The following is a 23,866-nucleotide window of genomic DNA, read 5'->3' on the forward strand; positions in this document are numbered from 1 at the left end:
GTTCCATACTTTTAATTCAGTAATATAAAATGTACATTAAAATTAAACAGTAGTGCATTAACACAAATATGTAAGTTTCTGCACTATTTAAAATGAGCCTAAAAAAAATCTCCTAGAGCAGGATTTCTCAACCAGGGGTAAACGTACCCTTGGGAGTATGCAGTGGTCTTCCAGGGATACATCAACTCATCTAGGTATTTGCCTAGTTTTACAACAGGCTACATAAGAAGCACTAGCAAAGTCAGTACAAACTAAAATTTCATACAATTATTTCTTTATACTGCTCTACATAGAGTAAAAGCTGTGTTATCTAGCACTATATCAACCAGAAAGCTCTAGAAACCAGCATTTTGGGGTGCTGGATCCAGGCAGTACTCACCTCGGGCGGCTCCCTACAAGAAGTGACACGTTCCTGCTGCTCCTAGGATGGAGGATTGGCCACGGGGGCTCTGTGTGTTGCCCCTGCCCCACCCTGAGCGCTGCTCCCATTGGCCGGGAACAGTATCCACAGGCGGGGACAGAGCCACCTGGCCGCGCCTCTTCCTAGCAGTAACAGACATCTCATTGCTTGCAGGAAGATGCCTGAGGAGAGTGCTGCCCAGATCTGGCAACCCAAAACTTCTCCCAACCCCCTGCCCAGAGCCCCCTCCCACACCTAAATTCCCTCCCTCCATTGGTAAATATAACTCTTAGTCAACCGGAATTTTTGACTAACCGGCAGCCCCCGTTCCTCCAACATACCGGATTACACAACTTTTACTGTAATATACACTGAAATGGAAGTACAATATTTATATTCCAAATGATTTTTTGTAAAAATGAGAACATAAGCAATTTTCAGTAATAGCGTGTTGTGACACTTTTGTATTAAGTACTGGTACGCAAGACAAATCAGACTCCTGAAAGGGGTACAGTAGTCTGCAAAGGTTGAGAGCCACTGTGCTAGTCTTTAGCAGCAAAACCAAGTTAGGTCTCAATTTTTAATAGTAACTAGTGATTTTGAGTGATGCACGTTTTGCTAAACTCTCTCTCTAAACTGATACTTTCCCCCCCGAGAGAATATGCCCTACATTTTCAAAAGTGATTAGGGATTTAGGTGCCCAATTTGAGTCGTAGTCTATATTCATAGATTCATAGATACTAAGGTCAGAAGGGACCATTCTGATCATCTAGTCCGACCTCCTGCACAGCGCAGGCCACAGAATCTCACCCACCCACTCCTACGAAAAACCTCACCTATGTCTGAGCTATTGAAGTCCTCAAATCATGGTTGAAAGACTTCAAGGAGCAGAGAAGCCTCCCTCAAGTCAACCATGCCCCATGCTACAGAGGAAGGCGAAAAACCTCCAGGGCCTCTCCAATCTGCCCTGGAGAAAAATTCCTTCCCGACCCCAAATATGGCGATCAGCTAAACCCTGAGCATATGGGCAAGATTCACCAGCCAGATACTACAGAAAATTCTTTCCTGGGTAACTCAGATCCCATTCATCTAATATCCCATCTCAGGGGATTAGTCCTATTTACCCTGAATATTTAAAGATCAAGCACCCCACTTTGTTTATCAATAATAATAAAAAGAAACCCAGATAAGCACAAAGATTTATTTTAAATGTTTAAAAAACTATTTTAAAGTTTTAAAAAAATGTTAAAGACAATCGAAGGGTTGAAATGTTACAATCCTTTAAACAACTTTTTGTTAGTTTTGAAAAAAAAAAAAATCACTCACGTGGCCAATCCAGTCCCCTCCCTCCCTGAAAATCCTCAAGAAAGCGGTGTGTGTGTCAGTGCGCATGTGTGTTTCAGAGTAGCAGCCGTGTTAGTCTGTATTCGCAAAAAGAAAAGGAGGACTTGTGGCACCTTAGAGACTAACGCATTTGTTTGAGCATAAGCTTTCGTGAGCTACAGCTCACTTCATCGGATGCATTTGCCTCTGTAAAATAGCAACCACTAGGACTGTTTATGACACAAGCCTGGCCGGCCACAGAACCAGGAAACCTCCAGCTCCTACCCCGGCACATTGCTCATCTGTGGTACATCTGGTCCAGTATCCTTTCTCCGACAGTGTCCAATACCAGATGCTTCAGAAGAAGGTTCAAGAAACCACATTACAGGGATATGTGAGGTAATTTCCCTCCCTTGACCATCTCACCCTGATCTCTTATACCTGGATTCTGGTTTTAGCCCTGAAACATGAGGTTTTATCTCCCTTCCAATACTTGTTTGTTAGCATTAATGATTATAACTCTGGATATTCTTTTTATCCATATAAACATCGTCTGTCTTTGGATCTTGCTATGATGTTGCCCACAATGCCATCCCATGACAATGAGTTTCCTAGCCTAATTACATGTTGTAACCTTGAAAGGTCCTTATTTTCCAAAGTGCTGAGCATTCACCGTCTGAAAATCAGGCCACTTCAAAGTGTCTCAGGTTGGGCACCTAAAATCCCTAGTCAATTTTGAAAATGTAGGCCCTAAATTCTGTACTAATTCCTTCCCACCCCCCCAATATCTCCCGCTGGGTTGATCGTCCTACTTAACGTTGGTTCTGAAATGGTTTGTCTGCTGACATATACTTGTTTGGATGCTTGCAAAGTAGTTTCTCATGTGAAAGTGAATTATTATAATAAAACAGAAGTCATTTTTGAAGGACTGCAGGCTATGGTGGTCAGATTGGAGCAGCAATGTAGAGTTTTCCTTTGACATTTCTCAAAGCATGCCGTGTTGGTGACTGCAAGCATCCAAACTTCAGAGGGCTTTCTACACTTGTCCCTTACCTACCCACCCCATGTTGCAGCACTACAAAAGCAGCTTGTCCACTGTCAAGTTAATAACAAATGTAATAAGGCCTTGAAAATAATAGGTTCAAAAGCTAGAAGAAATGTGGCATCATTTAGCAAGACAAGCTTTGGGAAGATGTTAAGCTTGGAACATGGCTAATAGACGGTAACAAACTGGTTCTAGTATCAAAACAAAAGTTGTGATTAAACTGGTAACAACCTTTCACATATCAGTGTTATCTTACAGTGATGGTATGTGTAAGAAAGGGGTCAATCTAAACTGGTAAAACAGTAACAGTTAATATGATATCTCTTGTATGAGGCGCAGTATGAAAGAACCAGGCTTGCTAGGGTTATTTGTCAGATCCTATCTGACCATGCTGGAGCAAGCCAGGATGAGAGGGTTATACCTAAAATTGATTGTTTTGGGAGTATTCTGATCAAATGTTTCTGACTGTTACTGTGGGTGTAGTAATTGTTTATTCCTTAAGCTTTCAGACATGTTTAGAGCAACTGTATAAATATAATTTGGCCTTTGGATTTAATAAAGGTATTTATGGTTAATTTAATGTCTGGTAGTATCCTGCATTCGTAATGATGTCAACAAATTTCCAACAGCTTGGCATCAGTGTAAACATGGAGACTTAATGTGCACCAGGCTACAGTGCTGTAGACTTACACGCCAGCTTTCCTCACACTAAATTGCTGTATAGACAAGCCCCAAGTGGCTTGGGTGCCTAAGGCCCATTTTGAAAAGTGAGTTATGCAGTTAGGAGCCTAAGTCCTGTTGACTTTCCATGAGACTGAGGCTCCTAAGAGCATATATAGCTTTTGAAAGTGGGACTTGAGTACGTAAGTCATCTAAGTGCTTTTGCAAATTTTACCTGAAGCAACTTGCTAAAGCTGCACTGTGAATATGTAGCACTGCCAGGTGCAGAACCAGCCATTTTCTCACTTCTGCTCTTGAGTCTTAACCACCAGCACAGCCAATCTCCTTGTGAGCAGGTGGCTTTCCCACTGATCTAAGGCATCCTGCATAAAGTCAAACTCAGTTCCTTTCCTTACAGATAAATGAACACTAAGAAAACAAAGCTCAGGTTTGGCTGCTCTCAGTGTTGCATGTTCAGGGTTGCTGGACAGCCTACATCTTCTCTCCCTCTGACATAAGATCCCTTTGTTAAGCCATCCCAGCTCTGAAGCCTGCTTCCTCCCTTTCTAAGCTGGTAGTTTAGGTTTTATTAACATCTCCACTCACTTTTCCTATAAGCCAATTAATGCACTTCCCAGCCCTGCCCATTTTATATCAACATCAAGTGCAAAAAATTGTACTTGTGTACCCACCCTCTTCTCATAACCCTCTGACCCCACCAAAAAATCCAACAAAAACAAAGCGCTCTTGTCAAACATTCTCGATAAGCTCCCAGTGTACATTTCCCAGTCACTGATATTAAATAGCTGTCAGAATCATTATTAAGGGTCAAAGAACAATTTCTCTGTGTCTGATGGAGAGAAATCTCTATTTTGATCTTTTCTTCTTCATCCCAGGGAAAAAAAGCAATCAAAGCCTATTAAACTCCCTTAGGGGTGGTAATAGCCATGATTCATTTTTATGAAGTTGCTCTGTGAATTTGAAATGTTTAAGTTATGTTTAAATAGTAGTATTGTTCCTTTGCTGGCATTTGGATTTGGATGAAAATGGTTCCTGAGCTCTTTCTGCAGCTGCTTGTCAAGTGCTCGGAGTATAGAGGTAATGGAGTGTTGTCGCATTAGATCTAATGCTTCTATTCTTGCATGCCAAATTGTGACAAGATCAATGCACATCACCAAGCTCTGAAGATACCATTTAAAACTGGGTATTGTAAATTTCTGAATACAGTTGCTTGAATTCTAAACAAATGTAGGAAAATAATTTTGTCATGAGATAATATTGGCTACTCAGGGATTAGTCCTCAAGCTCTTCCCTACACCTGGCCAAATCTTGACACGTGCTTGGCATCTGAAGCTCCCATGGAATTTAATGGGAATTTCAAATGCTCATAGATGTTCATAACCTCTTAAGATTTGATTTATAGTGTTTAATGTTATTATGGATGCACTATATGGTCTAGCAAGCTCATTAAGTGGCAAAGGAATAATACAGTTTATATGGAGGGCTTTTGTGCTACTGTTATGGCCAGTATCCATAACCCGGCTTTCAAAAGCTGAGGATATAATAAATGTTAGACTTTTTGAATCGCTTGGTTTTTGGCTGCTCAAAAATCTTTGTGTTGCCCATATAACTGCAGTGGTACCAGCAAATGAGCTAAGATTAGCTACCTCATTTGTGAGTGCAAATGCAATTGTACTGGCCGCTCTGGAACTGGAACTGAGGGTCAAAGAAAGTAAATAAGGGCCAGATCTTCAAAAGTATTTAGGCACCTAGTGGGATTTTGTTAGGTGCCTCATTTGTTTAGGATCTTTTTGAAAATATCATTATGTGGCTATCTGCTTTTTTTTAAGGCTCATAAATATTTTTGCAAAGCTGCCTCTAAGTGATTGGTCTGGGAATTGTAGTGATCTAGAGGATTGCGTACAAGATAGGGTGCAAAAATACCCCAGTTCTGATGCTGACTTCTTGTGACTTTAGACACCTAGCTTATATTTCTCAGTTTAATCATGTTTGGACATTAAGGAAATGAAATCTAAGGGATTGGAAGTGTCCACAACTGCTGATATGTAAACATTTATTAACCACATTTTGCAGATCATTAAACAGTCACAGATACTGTGGGATAGTGGATTCAGCATCCACATGGAAAGCAGAAGATCTGGGTTTTAATCATGCTGCTGCTGATGACCTACTATGTACCTTGGACTTCTCATATTGTTAGTTCTCTGATATGTAGAATGGAGATAACACCTACCTGTACCTAACTGAATAATGTTTGAAAACTGTTATATAAGTACATAGTATTCATTGACAGAAACAGTTCAAGATCTGTTAGTTCTAGTCCTGTTCTTGGCCTACTTCACTATAGAGCCTTTGCATACAAGAAAAGTAATATGTAGCATTTTGCTAATACAATGTTCAACACTTGTGACTGCACAGCACACACCTACCTCTTGGTGTACTTTACCAGTGGTGGAATTGAGTATGGCCCTGGATATTTTCTCCTTTGTCATCATACAGACAATAGAACAGGTCATAGTGAGCAATGTACACTTTGACTATAATTTTGGCCTGAAAAAGTCTCCTCCAGTAAATAGAGTTTTAACCAAAGAGATGCTACATACTCTGATTCAAAAATCTTCTACCTTTATATCTTCAGCTGCTGATAGCACTGAACAAGACACTGTTGGGAGATGAACACATGCTGCATGTTCTTCAACTGCCAAATTTATAATCATTCTTATTCCCCCATGTGTAGTGAATTACTGTTAGAAATGAGCAAATAAAATTCCCAGTTGTTCCATGGCACTAACCCTAAATGAAATATCTTACTCTATTCTATAATGCTGTAAGAATGAAATTAAGGAAATTAAGGACTGACATTTCAAAATTGCACTCTCAAACACATGCATAAAAGAATTTATGAACATTTTAAACACATAATTTGCTTGTGTATTGCTCTGCAATTGTATTTGCAATTGGCCAGTTAGACATGTAACTAGTCAATAGAGTGGGAATCGTTGTCCGTGCATGTCCTGCTCTGGCATTTGAGTTTGCAAATTAGATTTGTTTGTGCATGTGTTGGGGACACCACTGGGCATGGCCACTAGGTAGCTCAAGGGGATGGAAGACCACGAGTGTTAATGAAGCCCCCTCGCTCTAGGCCCAGATGGCCCCCTCTTCCCTTTTCTGCCTGGAGACACTCACAGCCTTCACGCTGAGATATTTGCAACAGTGTATTGCAGGCGCAGACTGGCTGGAGCAAGATCGCGTCAAACAGGACAGGAATGTTAGATAGTGCTGAACAAACAACTCCATATATGGGGGAATAGATGAAAAGAGGAAAAAGGGGAACTGGCCAGTATACCGTATTGGCTATATGGATACTTAGGGCAGCTTGCTATTGGATAAGTATGCTAAAGAATGAATGTATAAAATATGTGTAACTGCTTGCACTGGTGTGCAGGATTTGAGATTGTTGTCTCCCTGTACCACTTGAAGCTTGAAATAAACTTTTCTACTTCTCCACCCCGTTGTGATTATTGGGCGACGCACACCGGGCAACGAATCCAGCTGTTGCCTGCCTCGGGCTTTTGTGCCAGCAACAGTTTTTGGCATCCCTGGGTGGGCGAGAGGCTACAACACAAGCCTTGCCCGGATCCCTTGCGGGGACCGGCGGGTGAGGACTCCGACCGACGCCCAGTGCACACCGGTGTGATTCCCGGGGGCCTCGGAAGGGCATAGCCCAACTGGCCCCTTAGGGCACAACGGTGCAACGCGCCTGATAAATGGAGAACTGCCGCAGGCGACGGTGGGGAACTGGTCCTTCGGATAAGGTAGGAACCTTTTGAAATCAAGATTGTCTGCTCTGTTTTGAACCTGGGGACGCCCAGAGTTACCCTGTAGGCATGGGACAGGGACAGAGCTTGGGAGGGAGGGCACAGTGTACGCCCCTAGAGTGTATCCTAGCAAATTGGAAGGTATTTGGATCGGATCCGATGACTAAGAATAAATTAAAACGATACTGTATAGTTGACTGGCCTCAATATCAACTAGAGGACTAGGAGTGGGGGCCACCAGGACGGTCAATTAATTACAATAACATCCTCCAGTTACTTTTGTTCTGTCAGTGAACGGGGAAATGGAATGAACATCTGTATGCGCACTTGTTTTTGGCTCTGTGTAATCGATCAGATGTCTTACAGCGATGTAATTTGACTCCGACTGGTTCGGTAGTGGCTAATGTTAGTCCCCAGACCACCACCCCAACTGTGATGACAGGTCCGGTGTCCCCTTCGGCCCCCATACCCCCACCTGATAGGGCCCCTACAGTGGGCTTATATCCTTTATTTACTGAAACTAAGATCTCCTGTACTGGCACGGGTGAGCGTCCAGCCACAACTATGCAGGTCTATACCCATGTGCCCTTTAACCCTATGGATTTGGCTGCTTTCAAAGTAGAGGCAGGGGAGTTTTCCACCAACCTGAGTAGATTTATTTCAGTTTTTGAGGGCTGCCTTAGCAGCTATAAGCCGTATTGGGACGATTGCAGCGTCCTCCTGCGCACCTTATTGTCTGAGGTCAAACGACAACAGGTCGTGTCCAAGGCAAGGGTGTAGGCACAGAGATGGTACAAGGGATTGTAATAGTGTTCCTGACCCGGATGAGCAGGTCCCCCAAGTAGACCCCAGGTGGAACCCACTGATCCTGCGGGTATGACCCGGCTTACCACCTATAAGCAGTTGCTTTTGCATGGACTCCGTCACTCGGCTGTCCGACATAATAATTGGGCAAAACCGAATAAGGTATTGCAGGATCTAAAGGAAAGCCCAGGGGCCTTCCTACAGAGTATTCAGCACGCTATTCGACAGAACAACAGTGCAGACCCCGATGATCAGGAAACTGAGGCGATCATTAAGGGAATCTTCACAAGCAGAGCAGCCCCTGATATTAAGAGAAAGTTACAGAAAAAAGAGGATCTAATGGGCATGACCATGGCACAAATCTTAGACTGCAAACTGAGCTTATAGTCTAAGGGAGGCAGAAAAGGAGAAAAAGCAAGTTAGAATGATGGTAGCGACGGTCCAGGCTGGCACTATGGGAAGTGGCCGGGGAGGAAGGGGCCGTGGACGCGGACGTCCGGGCCCGCAGGAGAGACGACTGGGTCGCAACCAGTGTGCCTTGTGAAGACAAGAGGGACATTGGAAGAATGAGTGCCCAGAGAGGAATGGAAAGGGGGGCGCCCCTATGATGGCAATGGAGGAACAGGAATAGGGGTGTCGGGGGACGACCGCCCTCCCCCAGAACCCTGAGTAAAGATGCGGGTGGGAAGTTCAGAAATAGACTTTTTAATGGACTCTGGAGCAGCACGAACTGCGTGAATCGACCCCTTCAGTTGTCGGTAGCAGACTCCCTTACCATGGTGGGTGCCACAGGCACAGGCACCAAGTGCCCAGTGTATGCCCTAGCAGAATGCGCTTTGGGAAATAGGACTATATCTCATAAGCTGGTCTATCTCCCCGAGTACCCGACGCCTCTGCTGGGACGGGATCTGCTTTGTCGCCTAGGCGCTGCCTTGCAGTTTACTCAAGACGAAATAACCCTTGCCCTACCCTCCGAGAATGCATGGATCGTGACCCTTACAGTTGAGCCCTCAGCTATGCAAGCCCCAGAATGGAGCCTGTGGGAAGACCGGGTGTACCTTCTAGCGGGGGTCCCAGGAAAAGCTACCCATCAAGTCCCTGTTAAGGTTCAGCTCCTTCCAGGAAAAGGCCCGGTGCGAGTTAAACAGAATCCAATGGCGAGGGAAGCCAGAGAAGGTTTACAGGATTCTATAGATCAGTCCCTAACATATTGAATCCTCCGGGAATGCCAGTCAGCCTGGAACACTCCCATCCTTCCCGTACAAAATCCTGATGGCATGTATCGCTTGGTACAGGATCTGAGGGCAGTTAATGAACGAGTTAAAACTCTGCACCCCCTGGTTCCGAATCCTGGCTTCTGTAGGAGGCCAGTATACCTATTTTTCGGTCCTCGATTTGAAAGATGCGTTCTTCGCTATTCCCGTAGATACCTCGTCCCAAGAAATCTTTTCTTTCGAGTGGGAGGACACAAAAAGGGTTAAAAAGCAACTATGCTGGACAGTGTTGGCTCAGGGATTTAAAAATCCCCCCACCCTTTTTGGCCAGGCTTTGGCCAGGGATCTGGAGGAGTGGAACAATGAGGAGGGGGCTCTTCTTCTTCGATATGTAGATGATTTGTTAATTGCTACAGTGGGCCTAATCCCATGCCTCAAAGCCACTATGACTCTCCTGAATTTTATTGGCCTCCGAGGATATCGGGTATCGAGAAGCAAGGCTCAAATTGCCCTCCCGATGGTACAATTCCTGGGGTTCCACATAAGGCAGGGGAAGCGTCAGCTTTCCAATGAGAGGAAAGAGGCTGTCTGCCAGGTTCCCGTTCCCATTAATCGTAAATGCCTCAGAGCCTTCCTGGGCATGGCGGGCTTCTGTCGGATATGGATCCCGGAATTTGGACTGTGGGCTAGACCCCTGTATCATTGTGTAAAAGGAGCAGATCATGACCCCTTCTGTTGGACCCCAGAGGCCGACAGGGCATTTAAAATCTTGAAAAGGAAGCTGATGGAAGCTCCGGCTCTGGACCTCCCAGATCTCACTAAGCCAGTTCAGCTGTATGTACATGAATGAAAGGGGGTGGCCCTGGGAGTGCTCACACAGTTGTTGGGAGCATGGAAACATCCCGTGGCCTATTTCTCTAAGCAGCTGGACCAAGTGGCAAAAGGATGGCCAGCGTGCCTGCGGGCAGTTGCAGCCACAGCCCTGATGCTGGCTGAAGCTGAGAAACTAACTTTGGGAGGGACAATACAGATATATACCCCTCATATGGTCCGAGCCTTATTGGATGCAAAGGGAGGCCTTTGGCTCACCCAGGCTAGGATGGCTAAGTACCAGGCTAAACTTCTAGAGAAGTCTGAAGTCACCTTACAGTCTTGCCCCTCCCTTAACCCCGCCACCCTCTTACCGGAGACTGAGGAACAAGAACATGATTGTTTAGAGATCATAGATGCCCAATACTCTATCCGCCTGGACTTAAAAGATATACCCCTCCTAATGCAGATCATGAGTGGTATATTGATAGTAGCAGCACTGTGATAGATGGGCAAAGGAGGGCGGGCTATGTTGTCGTAACCCTCCATACACTGTGGAAGCCAAGGGTTTGCCCACTGGGACCTCTGCCCAGCTGGCTGAACTAGTCGCCCTCACCCGTGCACTTGAACTGTCAAAAGGAAAGCAGGTCAATGTTATTACCGATTCAAAATATGCCTTTGGAGTGCTACATGCTCATGCTGGCTTATGGAAGCAAAGGGGAATGCTGACAGCTCAAGGCTCCCCAGTCAAGTACGGGCCCCAAATCCTCCGGCTCCTAGAAGCCGTACAACTCCCCTCGGAAGTGGTGGTGGTACACTGTAAAGCCCATCAAAGGGAAGATCAAGATGTGGCCAGGGGTAACGCCCGGGCAGATAGAGAGGCTAAGCATGCTGCCACCCTGATATCCCCTCAGACTGAGAATGCCCATATGCATGCCCTTATCCCATCCATGGGGGAGCTTCCAACCCACCAATACTCTAGAGAGGAGAGACAGTTAACCGACAAACTCGGTCTCCACGAAAAGGAGGGATGGCTCCATTCCCCGGAAGGGAAGGTCCTTCTACCAAAGGGCCTGATCCAGCCAGAGTTACAGAAATTACATCAAACAACTCATGCTGGCAGGGAAGTACTTATCCAACTGATGGGAAAATACTTCATAACTTCTGAACTCCGATCCCTTGCTACCCAGGTACAGGCGGACTGCTTAGTCTGTCTAAAGAATAACCCCCGACCAAGACATCCAGGGCCACCCCACTGCTCTGGAACCCACTCCGGGCCTCGGACGGGTGTGGTAAATAGATTTTTATTGAGTTTTCTCGGACCCAAGTGTACAAATATCTCCTTGTCTTAGTGGATCGATTCAGCGGATCATAGAATCATAGAATATCAGGGTTGGAAGGGACCCCAGAAGGTCATCTAGTCCAACCCCCTGCTCAAAGCAGGACCAAGTCCCAGTTAAATCATCCTAGCCAGGGCTTTGTCAAGCCTGACCTTAAAAACCTCTAAGGAAGGAGATTCTACCACCTCCCTAGGTAACGCATTCCAGTGTTTCACCACCCTCTTAGTGAAAAAGTTTTTCCTAATATCCAATCTAAACCTCCCCCATTGCAACTTGAGACCATTACTCCTCGTTCTGTCATCTGCTACCATTGAGAACAGTCTAGAGCCATCCTCTTTGAAACCCCCTTTCAGGTAGTTGAAAGCAGCTATCAAATCCCCCCTCATTCTTCTCTTCTGCAGACTAAACAATCCCAGCTCCCTCAGCCTCTCCTCATAAGTCATGTGCTCTAGACCCCTAATCATTTTTGTTGCCCTTCGCTGTACTCTTTCCAATTTATCCACATCCTTCTTGTAGTGTGGGGCCCAAAACTGGACACAGTACTCCAGATGAGGCCTCACCAGTGTCGAATAGAGGGGAACGATCACGTCCCTCGATCTGCTCGCTATGCCCCTACTTATACATCCCAAAATGCCATTGGCCTTCTTGGCAACAAGGGCACACTGCTGACTCATATCCAGCTTCTCGTCCACTGTCACCCCTAGGTCCTTTTCCGCAGAACTGCTGCCGAGCCATTCGGTCCCTAGTCTGTAGCGGTGCATTGGATTCTTCCATCCTAAGTGCAGGACCCTGCACTTATCCTTATTGAACCTCATTAGATTTCTTTTGGCCCAATCTTCCAATTTGTCTAGGTCCTTCTGTATCCTATCCCTCCCCTCCAGCGTATCTACCACTCCTCCCAGTTTAGTATCATCCGCAAATTTGCTGAGAGTGCAATCCACACCATCCTCCAGATCATTTATGAAGATATTGAACAAAACGGGCCCCAGGACCGACCCCTGGGGCACTCCACTTGACACCGGCTGCCAACTAGACATGGAGCCATTGATCACTACCCGTTGAGCCCGACAATCTAGCCAGCTTTCTACCCACCTTATAGTGCATTCATCCAGCCCATACTTCCTTAACTTGCTGACAAGAATGCTGTGGGAGACCGTGTCAAAAGCTTTGCTAAAGTCAAGAAACAATACATCCACTGCTTTCCCTTCATCCACAGAACCAGTAATCTCATCATAAAAGGCGATTAGATTAGTCAGGCATGACCTTCCCTTGGTGAATCCATGCTGACTGTTCCTGATCACTTTCCTCTCCTCTAAGTGCTTCAGGATTGATTCTTTGAGGACCTGCTCCATGATTTTTCCAGGGACTGAGGTGAGGCTGACCGGCCTGTAGTTCCCAGGATCCTCCTTCTTCCCTTTTTTAAAGATGGGCACTACATTAGCCTTTTTCCAGTCATCCGGGACTTCCCCCGTTCGCCACGAGTTTTCAAAGATAATGGCCAAGGGCTCTGCAATCACAGCCGCCAATTCCCTCAGCACTCTCGGATGCAATTCGTCCGGCCCCATGGACTTGTGCACGTCCAGCTTTTCTAAATAGTCCCTAACCACCTCTATCTCTACAGAGGGCTGGCCATCTCTTCCCCATTTTGTGATGCCCAGCACAGCAGTCTGGGAGCTGACCTTGTTAGTGAAAACAGAGGCAAAAAAAGCATTGAGTACATTAGCTTTTTCCACATCCTCTGTCACTAGCTTGCCTCCCTCATTCAGTAAGGGGCCCACACTTTCCTTGGCTTTCTTCTTGTTGCCAACATACCTGAAGAAACCCTTCTTGTTACTCTTGACATCTCTTGCTAGCTGCAGCTCCAGGTGCGATTTGGCCCTCCTGATATCTTTCCTACATGCCCGAGCAATATTTTTATACTCTTCCCTGGTCATATGTCCAACCTTCCACTTCTTGTAAGCTTCTTTTTTATGTTTAAGATCCGCTAGGATTTCACCATTAAGCCAAGCTGGTCGCCTGCCATATTTACTATTCTTTCGACTCATCGGGATGGTTTGTCCCTGTAACCTCAACAGGGATTCCTTGAAATACAGCCAGCTCTCCTGGACTCCCTTCCCTTTCATGTTAGTCCCCCAGGGGATCCTGGCCATCTGTTCCCTGAGGGAGTCAAAGTCTGCTTTCCTGAAGTCCAGGGTCCGTATCCTGCTGCTTACCTTTCTTCCCTGCGTCAGGATCCTGAACTCAACCAACTCATGGTCACTGCCTCCCAGATTCCCATCCACTTTTGCTTCCCCCACTAATTCTACCCGGTTTGTGAGCAGCAGGTCAAGAAAAGCGCTCCCCCTAGTTGGCTCCCCTAGCACTTGCACCAGGAAATTGTCCCCTACGCTTTCCAAAAACTTCCTGGATTGTCTATGCACCGCTGTATTGCTCTCCCAGCAGATATCAGGAAAATTAAAGTCACCCATGAGAATCAGGGCATGCGATCTAGTAGCTTCCGTGAGTTGCCGGAAGAAAGCCTCATCCACCTCATCCCCCTGGTCCGGTGGTCTATAGCAGACTCCCACCATGACATCACTCTTGTTGCACACACTTCTAAACTTAATCCAGAGACACTCAGGTTTTTCCACAGTTTTGTACCGGAGCTCTGAGCAGTCATACTGCTCCCTTACATACAGTGCTACTCCCCCACCTTTTCTGCCCTGCCTGTCCTTCCTGAACAGTTTATAACCATCCATGACTGTACTCCAGTCATGTGAGTTATCCCACCAAGTCTCTGTTATTCCAATCACGTCATAATTCCTTGACATCACCAGGACCTCCAGTTCTCCCTGCTTGTTTCCAAGGCTTTGTGCATTTGTATATAAGCACTTGAGATAACCTGTTGATCGCCCCTCATTCCCAGTATGAGGCAGGAGCCCTCCCCTCACAGACATTCCTGCCTGTGCTTCCTCCCGGTATCCCGCTTTCCCACTTACCTCAGGGCTTTGGTCTCCTTCCCCCGGTGAACCTAGTTTAAAGCCCTCCTCACTAGGTTAGCCAGCCTGCTGGCAAAGATGTTCTTCCCTCTCTTCGTAAGATGGAGCCCGTCTCTGCCCAGCACTCCTCCTTCATGGAACACCATCCCATGGTCAAAGAATCCAAAGCCTTCTCTCCGACACCACCTGCGTAGCCATTCGTTGACCTCCACGATTCGACGGTCCCTACCCAGGCCTTTTCCTTCCACGGGGAGAATGGACGAGAACACCACTTGCGCCTCCAACTCCTTTATCCTTCTTCCCAGAGCCACGTAGTCCGCAGTGATCCGCTCAAGGTCATTCTTGGCAGTATCATTGGTGCCCACGTGGAGAAGCAGGAAGGGGTAGCGATCCGAGGGCTTGATGAGTCTCGGCAGTCTCTCCGTCACATCACGAATCTTAGCCCCTGGCAAGCAGCAGACTTCTCGGTTTTCCCGGTCAGGGCGGCAGATAGATGACTCAGTCCCCCGGAGGAGAGAGTCCCCGACCACCACCACCTGCCTTCTCCTCTTGGGAGTGGTGGTCATGGAACCCCCAACCTCAGGACATCGCATCTCATGCCTCCCAACCAGCGGAGTCTCCTTCTGCTTTCTCCTCCCAGACATATCATCTGGTCCACTCTCCGCATTGGTACCTGTGGAGAGAACATGAAAGCGGTTAGTTACCTGTGTCTGTGTTACTGGAACCCGGACATTCCGCTTACCTCTTCTGGAGGTCACATGTTGCCAAGCTTCTTCACTGGCCTCTTGGCTCCTCTGTGCAACCTGCTCTATATCTTTAGAGCTTTGTGCCCCTAGAAGGCTATCCTGAGTTTGGTCCAGAAAATCCTCAGTCTCTCGTATACAACGCAGGGTCGTTACCTGTTGCTCCAGACCTTCAATCTTCTCTTCCAATATGGAGACCAGCTTGCACTTTGTACAGACAAAGTCGCTTCTGTCCTGTGGAAGAAAGACAAACATGGCACATCCAGTGCAGGTCACAACAGCTGAACCCCCCCCTTCCATATCACCTACCTACTATGAGCTTCCTCAGAGACGTTGGCAAGATGTAAGCCTCACTGGGCTCACTCCAGGCGAACTCCCAGGCAAACTCCTGCTGTGAGCTGCTCTGCTGTCCCCGCTGCTCCGCTGCCGCTCAGCTGGTTCGCGAGGCTCTGGCTATTTTTAAACAGCCAGGCTTCCCTGACGCAAACACACAGACACCCTAATGCCCGCCCCCTGCAGGCTAGCAGCCAATCAGACACTCACTCAGGCTCTCTCCCTGCCCTCCCAGCAAACACACGCTCGGATACTTCCTCAGCAAGCAAACACACACACTCGGATACTTACCAGTCCCAGGCAAACTCCTGGCCAGAAGCCTTCCCATGCCGCAATTGCACTGCCAGGACGGTGGCCCTTAAGTTTGCTAAGGAGGTCATTCCTCGCTTCGGACTTCCCCAGTGGATGGAATCTGACAACGGGACACACTTCACATCAAAGATCGTCCAAAGCATCTCGAATGCCTTGCAGATCCCCTGGAAACTCCATACGCCCGGGAGACCACAAGCCAGCGGCGTAGTAGAGTGTACCAATCAGACCCTTAAATGACATCTTTCAAAAGTGTGCCAAGAAGCCTCCCTGCGATGGCCTGATGCCTTACCCCTCGTCCTGCTCCACATCCGCACTCTCCCAAAGGGTAGATTAGGGCTTAGTCCCTTTGAAATTATGTTTGGGAGGGTATGGCCTATGAATGGCACACCGGTTCTGTCAGGGGAGTGGGAGCTGGGTCATGGTTTTTTGTCTCAGTATATGTGTTCCCTGTCTGCTGTTCTCTTGTCTCTTCACAGGCATACTAAAGACTCCCAGCCTCTTCCCTTGGACTCTCCCGTCCACTCCTTACAGCCTGGCGACTCTGTGCTTGTTCGCACCTGGAAAGACGAGCCTCTCCAGGAAAAGTTAAGTACAGAAAGGACCGTACATCGTCCTGCTGATCTCCCATACGGCGGCAAAGGTCGAGGGACAAAAGAACTGGCTCCATCACTCGCGTCTGAAGGCAGTACCCACCCCTTCATCAGCAGAGCAGTGGACCGTCCACCCCATTGACTCCTCATGTAGTGACAATCTCGGGCTAAAGTTACTGTTTAAGAGACACAAAAGATGGGCACCTTAGCGCCAAAATGGGCCCACTCAAAAACTGGAAACCCTGGACCGGGAGGGCCCCGGTAATAATTAATCGTGTAACCCTGTTATTTTCTATGCTGTTATTTCTAAACTGTGCATATCGGGAACATAATTTCTTTGTTTTACTTGTGCACCATGTTGCTACTTTAACAAACCAAACTGATTGCTGGGTGTGTGCTCCAACTCCACTTTCCCCCAGAACAGGAGTGCCCCTTGTCATGCTGCCCTTAACCCTAGCAGAATTAGCCGCCACCAAAGAGCAGGAAAGTAGAAATCGAACGGACTCACTGTTCTGGGATAAGATCTCTTTGCAGCAAGCTATCTACCAGGATCAGGAGTATTCAGTTGCAGTGCTCACTGAGGGAATGTTTTGTTTTACCCGAAACCAATCTGATCACTATAGGCATCCTGTGGGAAGGAGCTCCTGTGTTATTACACAGTGGGTTGATGGATATTGGATAAAAACTGAGAAGGGAGGTCAACAGTGTGGATGTAATGGTTCCTCCCCTTTTGGGGAAACTCTTACGAATAATCCTTCCACATAAAGAGGGTCAGGAAATATAAATTGCCGTTCAGTTAATATTTCCACTATAGCAGGCCAATGGTGGGTTTGCAGCGGTCCTTATGGTGAGTGCAATTTGAACGGCACAATTAGGAATACCCCCCCTTGTACCCACTCGGAAGGATGGGAAGCCCCCCGGGGGCATATGAATTGTTTGGAAAAGAGGCCTTAAATATCCCAGGAATCCCTCTAAGAAACAGTCCTTACTGGGCCCTACAGGGTCACTATTTTGTATATGGCCGAAAGGCTTACAAGGTATTGCCAGCCAATTGGACAGGTAACTGTTATATAGCTCATGGAGTTCCTCATCTTTCAATAACCACCACACTGCCGAAAGGAAAGATTTCGGAGATACCTTTGTTGAGTCACGAGAAGAGACCCTGCGGCTACTCAATGCAGCCTTGGAGGGCAATGCTAAGAATCCCCTCACAACCGAGAAGCTTACAGGCTGCTCCATACTGGGAATTGTGCCACTGATTACCGGACCAGCCATAGCATGCCTAGGCCACTATATTGTAAGGCTTCAAATATTGCTTGAAAAAGTTGCCTTAGAATTAGAGGACTCTATTTGTGATCTAGGGTCAGCGGTAGTAACGTTAAATAAGGAGGTACAGCAGCTCAGAACGTATTCCCTCCAAAACAGGCTGGCCTTGGACTACCTTTTGGCATCCCAAGGGGGTGTTTGTGCCCTTGTCGGGTCCCAATGTTGTGTATATGTAAATGACAGTAGTTATGAGATGTATGATAAGGTAGTACAGGCTGAGGCCCATGCCCGAGCCGGAGCACAGTCTGCTTACGCTGCCCCCGAGAGTGATTGGTTGCAAACCTTGTTTTCAGGCTGGGGTTTGTCATCTTGGCTTGGTGGTTTATTTAGTCTGTTGAAAAGTTTTCTTCCTGTCTTAATTGTACTAATGGTGTTATGTTGTGCAATATCATGTGTCAGAGCCCTTGTAAAAAACATGGTAATGCATTCCCTTCAGGGCTACCACAAAGTGCTTATGCAAAGTCCCCTTATAAAAAGATAAGAGCTCAAGTGAGAAAACTCAGAGACAAGGCTGTTGAGTATTCTCAAAGAAGGCAGTTGTTGGGGACACCGAGCATGGCCACTAGGTAACTCAAGGGGATGGAAGACCACGAGTGTTGATGAAGCCCCCTCGCTCTAGGCCCAGATGGCCCCCCCCCCTTCCATTTTCTGCCTGGAGACACTCACAGCGGTCACGCTGAGATATTTTCAACAGTGTATTGCAGGCGCAGACTGGCTGGAGCAAGATTGGGTCAAGCAGGACAGGAATGTTATAGTGCTGAACAAACAACTCCATATATGGGGGAATAGATGATAAGAGGGAAAAAGGGGAACTGGCTGATATACTGGATTGGCTATATGGATACTTAGGGCAGCTTGCTATTGGATAAGTATGCTAAAGAATGAATGTATAAAATATGTGTAACTGCTTGTACTGGTGTGCAGGATTTGAGATTGTCTCCCTGTACCGCTGGAAGCTTGAAATAAACTTTTCTACTTCTCCACCCCGTTGTGATTATTGGGTGACGCACACCAGGCAATGAATCCAGCTGTTGCCTGCCTCGGGCTTTTGTGCCAGCAACACGTGTTTGCACATGAATCTCTTGTATGGGGGGGAGGGGTCAATGTTTGCACTGCGTTTCACCTATGGAAAGCCATGGAGTGGGATAGTTGTCCCTAAAGCTCCAATGCTGCAAACACTCTCACGCATGCTTATCTTCATGCATGTGAACAGTCCCATTTACTTCAATATGGGCCTATTCATGTGAATAACATTAAGCATGCATGTGAATGTTTGCAGATAAGGGCCTAAATCACACATGTCCTTCCACAAATGTACTGCTGAATAAATGGAGAGAGCTATGATGGTCATTTGACATTTAAAATAAAGCTTTTGATATCTTATGTACTAGAAAAAAAGCTATCCTGGAATTGTTCATTTTATGCAAATATGGTTCTTGTAGTGCCATGAGAATTAGTGAGACCAGCTACTGTGATATGCTGAATAAGTTTAATGAACCTAAAGCATTATGGAATTTTAAAATCTTTCAAAACAGTTTAGGGATACACATTTCCTTTCTTTTTTTTTTTACTGTCCAGTAAGTCGGGGCACAATTTGGCTCTTAATGTGCACTTTAGGTACTGTAAAATAAAGCAATGTCAGCAGAAATCTGAGCTGATTTACAGCCTGCACAAACCCACTGTCATAAACAATGGAGTGTCAAATCAGCGTAGCATCTAATCTTTTGACTTTTAACAGAAATAGATCACCATATAAAATATTGTATAGACCAAGCCAAAATGTTGAAATACATTCAACTACATACTGTCAGGACAATTTCTGCAGTATGTGGATACTCTTCCATGATATCACAAACAGTAATCCAGGAAGACTAGGCTATATGTTTTGAATTTTCAACTCAAAGGGAGTTTTATCATTTACTTCAATGAGAACAAAGTTAGGTGATATACTGAGCACTTCTGAAAATCCCACTCTCTCTATATATAGTCTTTAGCTTGAATTAGTTTTTACTTCTCATTTAAGTGAACTTCAGACCTACGTGAATTGGAGAGAGGCAAAATTCACCCAAATGTAGTTTTGTCAGGGGTGTGCCATGTGTGTACACAATGAATGCGTTGCCTGTCTGAGGACTTGCTGTACCTATTGGATAATTCCATCTGGCCCATGAACACACACAGAGGATGCCATTTTGTATGCAACTGTAAAATTGCATGCCTGACTAAAATCGTCATGGCACACCACTGGGTTTTGTGATTATCACACAACTAATTTGCAGATACCTGAAAGTTCTATTTTCTAAATCTTGCTGTTTGGAAAATTCCAACATTTTAAAAGTTTTCATTCTCATTCTCATAAATTAGGGAAATGTGACCGAGAGGGAGTTACTATAACATGGGTGCATAACTGGTTGGAAAACTGTTCCCAAAGAGTAGTTATCAGTGGTTCAAAGACAAGGTGGAAGGCAATATCACATGGAGTCCTGCAGGGATCAGGTCTAGTTCTGGTTCTGTTTCAAATATTCATCGATGATTTAGATAATGTCATAGAGAGTACACTTATAAAGTTTGTGGATGACACCAAGCTGGGAGGGGTTAACAAGTACTTTGGAGGACAGGATTAAAACTCAAAATGATCTGGACAAACTGGAGAAATGGTCTGAAGTAAATAGGATGAAATTCAATAAGGAAAAATGCAAAGTACTCCACTTAGGAAGGGGCAATCAGTTGCACACATACAAAATGGGAAATGACTGCCTAGGAAGGAGTACTGTGGAAAGGGATCTGGGGGTCATAGTGGATCACAAGCTACATATGACTCAATGATGTAAAACTGTTGTGTGTGTTTAAAAAAAAAGGGGGGGGGCAAACATAATTCTGGGATGTATTAGCAAGAATGTTGTAAGCAAGACAAAAGAAGCAAGTCTTCTGCTCTACTCCATGCTCATTAGGCCTCAACTGGAGTATTGTGTCCTGTTCTGGCCCCACACTTTGGGAAAGATCTGGAGAAAGTCCAGAGAAGAGTAACAAACATGATTAAAGGTCTAGAAAACATGACCTATGAGGGAAGATTGAAAAAAAATGGATTTGTTTAATCTGGAGAAGAGAAGACTGGGCGGGGGGGGGGGGACATAACAGTTTTCAAGTACATAAAAAGTTGTTACAAGGAGGAGGGTAAAAAATTGTTCTCTTTAACCTCTGAGGATAAGACAAAAAGCAATAGACTTAAATTGCAGCAAAGGCAGTTTAGGTTGGACTGTAGGAAAATCTTCTTAACTGTCAGGGTGATTAAGCACTGGAATAAATTGCCCAGAGAGGTTGTGAAATCTCTGTCAATGGAGATTTTAAAGAACAGGTTAGACAATCATTTGTCAGGGATGATCTAGATAATATTTAGTCCTGCCTTGAGTGTAGGGGACTGGACTAGAAGACCTCTTGAGGTCCCTTCCAGCCCTATGATTCTATAACTTGGAACAAAAACTTGACATTTCAAAATTTCCCACAGAAAGGAAATTCTGAAATTTTTCATTTTGCCATGGACCCTGGAAAATGTGTCTTCCCCAGCATGTGAGCTGACAGGACACCAGGCAAGTTCCTTGAATGTCAGATCCTTGAATGTGTTTTGGCCAAAGTTTGTTGAAAAAAAAGAACATTTCAATACAACACTTCCATTTCAACAAACCAGTATTATCCAAAGAATAAAGCTTTTTGTTGGAAAATTCCTGACCAGGTATAGATGGAGATAAATCAGATGGATTGGGTAACTTTCTTAACTCGAGATCTCCAATCAAACCCACATGCTGAGCTGTTTGGTGTTTATCCAGTTCAGTCTCTCTTGGCTGCACAAAAAGGATTACACTGCCTGTAAACTGTTTACATCGCTTGGCTTAAGTAAACAAATTATCAAGTCAATACTCATTTAGAAAGTAAATTATATTGGCTTTGAAGATGTGTCCGGCGTCTAAAGGAACTTTAATTATATAAGGCACAAATGCAGTTCAATAGCATGAAACATTGGTCTGGATCAATAACATTTCTTAGAATTTGAGTGATGCCATTTAGGAGCCGGTTCAGTTTTCCCACAAAGCAAACATTTTGATAAATTAATTAATAACAAAGCATAATAAAAGTGCATTCAACAGTATGCACTACATCTTATGTCTTCATTTACATTATAACAGGGAGTTTTGCTTTAATCAATTTCACTTACATCTGTATCTTAAGCAGTAAAATGAAGAATGACTTAGAGTGGCCATCATTTAAAAGACAATATTTCTTAATCAGGCAGTTGCACAGTGGCTACAATTTACCCCTACTCTGTGCTGTAAGGAATAGAAGCTATCAATCAGTCTAAGTTCCCTCTAAGTTGCACGGCCAGACGGCCAACCAGTAGGCTATCAAGTGTAGTGCAGTTCAGGTGTCCCTCCCTCCCACTGCTGCACTGCTCCTGCCCTCTGCCTTGGAACCCCTAGCCAGCTGCTCGCGGGAGCCTCCTGCTTGCTGTGCACACTGGAGTAGGGGGAAAGGATGCTGATGTCAGGGTGTTCCCCTCCCCTCTCCCCTGTACCCCATCTCCACAGAGTGGGGGGACATGACAGGCCTCAGGACAGACAGAGCTTGCTGGCAGCTGTTGCTGTGTGTGAACAATCAGGCTTCAGACTATTGAGTGCCAATCTACTTAAAAGTACTTAACGGTGCAGCTCATGTCTCTCTCTCTCTCTCTCTCACTGTCTTTCACACTCACCTCCCAATACATACTTGTATTATTGTTGTTGTTACTTGATACTTCTTTCAAAGTGGTTTATTTTAGTTTTTTGACTGGTCTATGCATTTCATAATTTTTACTTCTCTTATGCTTGAATTTAATTATTTGAGTAGTGAGTTCTAAAATGCCTAACCTGTCCTGAAGTAATTATCCCTGTAACTGTCACAAATATAAAGGAAAGGGTACCCACCCTTCTGTATACAGTGCTATAAAATCCCTCCTGGCCAGAGGCAAAATTCATTCACCTGTAAACGGTTAAGAAGCTAAGGTAACCTAGCTGGCACCTGACCCAAAATGACCAATGAGGGGACAAGATACTTTCAAAGCTGGAGATGTGGGGGAACAAAGGGTCTGTCTGTCTGGGTGATGCTTTTTCCAGGAACAGATCAGCAATGCAGCTCAGAACTCCTTTAAAAAGTTAGAAAGTAATCTAGCTAGAAATGTGTTAGATTTCCTTTTGTTTAAAGGCTGGTAAAATAAGCTGTGCTGAATAGAATGTATGTTCCTGTTTTTGTGTCTTTTTGTAACTTAAGGTTTTGCCAAGAGGGATTCTCTATATTTCGAATCTGATTACCCTGTAAGGTATTTACCATCCTGATTTTACAGAGGCGATTCTTTTACTTTAATTAAATTTTTCTTTTAAGAACCTGATTGCTTTTTCATTGTTCTTAAGGTTCAAGGGTTTGAGTCTGTGTTCACCTGTACACATTGGTGAGGATATTTATCAAGCCTTCCCCAGGAAAGGTGTAGGGCTTGTGGGGATATTTTGGGGGGGAAGACGTCTCCAAGTGGGCTCTTTCCCTGTTCTTTGTTTAACATGCTTGGTGGTGGCAGCATAGGGTTCAAGGACAAGGCAAAGTTTGTACCTTGAGGAAGTTTTTAACCTAAGCTGGTAAGAATAAGCTTAGGGGGTCTTTCATGCAGGTCCCCACCTCTGTACCCTAGAGTTCAGAGTGGGAAAGGAACCTTGACAGTAACTTTTTACAAATATATATTATATCTAGGTTTTTTGTTTCTACTGGTGGCGCACATCCGCACATTACCTCAATATGGTGCACATAACAAAATTCATTCCACACATGGAATGGAAAACATTAGAGGGAACACCACTATCAGCATTCACTGTATGGCATTTTTTAGTAAATGTTGACCCTTAAATGGCTTTCACTGTAACGATGATTTTAAAATGTGATTCTACTCTGAAAAGTGACTGTAAAAAGAGGTGCCATCTTTGTGAGCAGATCTGCTCCCTGTGAGTGTTGAGAATCACAGCTGTTTGCTTTAATGACAAAATGTATTCGTGTTTCTTTTTCTTCCAGCTACAGTAAAGGGATGATCCAGTGGTTAGAGCAAAAGCCTGGGACTTGTGATACCTGGGGTCAGTTTT

The sequence above is a fragment of the Dermochelys coriacea genome, chromosome 2, assembly GCF_009764565.3.
Source record: "Dermochelys coriacea isolate rDerCor1 chromosome 2, rDerCor1.pri.v4, whole genome shotgun sequence".
Taxonomy (NCBI): domain Eukaryota; kingdom Metazoa; phylum Chordata; order Testudines; family Dermochelyidae; genus Dermochelys; species Dermochelys coriacea.